Source organism: Pan paniscus, chromosome 13 (genome assembly GCF_029289425.2).
Source record: "Pan paniscus chromosome 13, NHGRI_mPanPan1-v2.0_pri, whole genome shotgun sequence".
NCBI classification, from domain to species: domain Eukaryota; kingdom Metazoa; phylum Chordata; class Mammalia; order Primates; family Hominidae; genus Pan; species Pan paniscus.
Window position 1 is genome coordinate 130,962,201 of NC_073262.2, and position 3,359 is coordinate 130,965,559.

A 3,359-nucleotide genomic window follows, 5' to 3' on the forward strand; every position below is an offset into this window, starting at 1 on the left:
TTAATTTTTTTAATATTGGGAATTTTTGCTTACATAGTTGGGCTTGAGGAAATTTAATTAAGTTATAAATAAAACTGATTAATTATGGGAGTTTAGTTGGTTTAACTTGAGTTGATAAATATTAAACAAGGACTTTTTAAAAGTAATTAGAAATTTACTAGATTGATAAGTAGAATACTATTTGTATAGTATACTTCAAGCTTAAGGCAAATTAAGTTTCAGAATTTGTAACATAAATTGAATAGTCATTTAAAATCTTAATTAATAATCTAATATACTTTTCTGTGTACAATAAAATGTCACATCTGGTCATACGAAATTTACTCAAATTGAAGTAGTTTATAATGCAAAATTCTACACGCACTGAGAAAAAAATAAGCTGTAAAAATCTGCTATATAACAGCTTTTATCACTACAAAAGCAGACTTAGGATAAAGACTAAAAATATTATGTCCTTCAATTTTTATTACTAGCACAATAAATATACTGATTTCTATTATATATGAGATATTTTGAATAATCAGTATGTTTCTGCTGTTTTCAAATGCTTCAATGTTAATATTTTTATTTCTAGAATAGAAATATTTCTATTTAGTATTTTAAAATTAATTCACTCAAAAGCATTTGTTAAATACTTGAAGAATGTGTGGATTGAAGACAAAAATAACGCAGTCATCCTCAACGTAATATTGAGTTTGACACAGAATTGACAGGAAATTCCTTGGGTGCTGTCATCCCTTTTCAGTAACCACCATAATCCAACTATTACACAGGGGATGGTGTTTTTTTCAGGGGTAGAGCAGATTGTGACTTCAACCTGCTTCCTCTATTAACACTATTCTGCACCATGCTCACCAGGGGAGAAGGATTGCTGAATACAGAAGGGCCAGCCGCGCTTTGAGAAGTTTAAGACACATTCAACTGAGGCTAAGCCAGAAATCATAATCTAAGTGTCTAACAATTGGGTTGGCTTGTGTACTGAAGAATGGGAGCAGATCAAGCTTTGCTGCTAGAGCAGTCCTTGAGGTTTCCTCACCGAGCCAAACATTAACTCTTTGGTTGCTGGATTGTGGGGAGTTTCTGGAGATGTGGAGACACGGCTCGGGTAGCTAGCACTATCGTGCTGTGCTTGCGGGGTTAGGGGCAGATGTTATTTGCCAATGATTACAAAAGTTTTAAAATATGTTAACAAGCTTGATGTTATTGTATTCTGGCTGAATATTAGCTACAGAGTAAGCTATGTACAACTGCTACGGAGTTCTGCCCGTCTCCTACTTTTAACTAGAAGCCACCATTATATTATAGCAAAGTGAAAGGGCATAAACCTTATTTAGGAAATAATATTGCTCATATTGATTAGCAAAGTGATGCCCTGACCTTAGAAATAACCACGCTTTGATGCTTAAGGTCTTAGGTTTCATCCCTCCTTTGATCTTGGGCATGTGATTTTTCCAGGAGAACCTCACAGGCTTTGCTTTTGATGGCTCCACTCCCATATATTCAGATGGAGATGCGATTGTGCCCTAAACTCCTTATAATTCAGTATCTCACATCCACTGGGAGTTAGAGCCGCAGAGGCATGTAATCAAGTGTAAGAAATGGCATTGATATAAGGTTAGTGGGTAAAATGGCTATCATCAATTACTATTGTTTCATTTTGAATTTTTAAAATGTATATTGTAAAATTCACATTTTTGATGTAGAGTTTTAACAAAGCATAGTCATGTAACCTCCCTTATAATCAAAATACAGAATAGTTCTTTTTTGAAGGGAGCTTTTTTTTCTATTTTTTTTTTTTTTTTTAATAAACAAAACTGCCCAGGTTTATTGGCCAATAGAAGTCTTCCACACTCAGGGGAAGACTTCTCTGGCTTCCTCAGCTGTAATCTCCTGGGAGTAGAGGTCGGTGAAGAGAGCTGGCAGCCAGTAGTGGATCTCCCCTGGGGCCTATAAGTCCAGCCACGCCAGCCCTTCTCTCAGCAGGTGTTCTGGCACTTGCCCTGCTCATTGGTTCTCCCATTTAAGACTGGCTTTGATCTCTCTGACAGTCAATAGCCATTTTTCTCTGCCAGCTGCAGCCCCATGGTGTGATCCATATTGAATTCAGCTGGAACAGACTGACTGAGGTAAGTGCCACTCATGGGGATGATGCTGAAGCCAGTGCCAAGTGCCTTTAGTTTCTTGATGGCCCTGATCAGGTTGTCTTGACTGACATCCTGGGTGAACTTGCCCCTTCCTTTTAACACCTGTTGATGTAGTTCCTCCAGAGTTATCGGACCTCCACTCCAATGCTCAGCACTAGGCACACTTTGGTAATGTGGACACCGAGTTCGTAATAAAAATCCCCCACACCCAGCATCTCAGATCAAAATCCTTTTCCAGAGGCCAAAGACTCCACCCCAAAGGTTGCACACATGTCCTGGAACTGCACATGGAACTCAGGATCCTTTCGGATCTCCTGCTTGTGCTTGCTGGCAAATTCCTCCAGGTTGGTCTTGAACATGCCCAACTGCTTTGACATCTGGGCTAGCTGGTCCTCAGCCAAGACCGTCCTTTTCTCCTTATACTAAGCCTTGGAAAATTTCTTTTCTTTTTTTTCTTTTTTTTTGAGATGGAGTCTTGCTCTGTTGCCCAGGCTGGAGTGCAGTGACACTATCTTGGCTCACTGCAACCTCTGCCTCCCAGGTTCGAGCAATTCTCCTGCCTCAGCCTCCTGAGTAGCTGGGACTACAGGCACGTGCCACCACGCCTGGCTAATTTTTTGTATTTTTAGTAGAGATGGGGTTTCACCATGTTGGACAATGTTGGTCTCGAACTCCTGACCTCAGGTGATCCACCCGCCTCGGCCTCCCAAAGTGCTAGGATTACAGGCGTGAGCTGCCGGGCCCAGCTGGCCTTGGCAAATTTCTCTGCGGCGATGACACCAGTTCCCACCCGCCGATGGTGCATCCCCGCCCTGGGCCCATGTCCCGGGCTCCTCTGCTGCTGGCTCCCCGGAATAGTTCTTTCAAATAAAAAAATTGCCTTGTACTATTTCTTTTTTGTCAAATGTTATATGCACTTCTTACCCCTGGAAACCATTGATCTGTTCTTTATCATAAGAGTTTTCACTTTTCCAGGATGTCATATATATGGAATCATACAGTATGTAACCTTTTAAGTCTGTCTTCTTTCACATCTATGTTGTCATGTGTATCAGCAGCTTGTTTATTTTTATTGATGAGCAAAGGTGCATTGTATAAATGTACCAAACTTTGTTTATCCATTTACCTACTTAAGCGACAAAAAGTTTTAGGTTGTTCCTAGTTTGAGGTGATTATAAATAATGCTGCTATAAACACTTGAGTTCAGGTTTTTGT

The 3,359-nt window shown here is 39.9% G+C and overlaps 1 pseudogene; it reads right to left on the reverse strand.

Moving 5' to 3' along the window:
• Positions 1–869: 869 nt before the first annotated feature.
• LOC100976484 (vacuolar-sorting protein SNF8-like) lies at positions 870–3,158 on the reverse strand (annotated as a pseudogene).
• Positions 3,159–3,359: the final 201 nt, after the last annotated feature.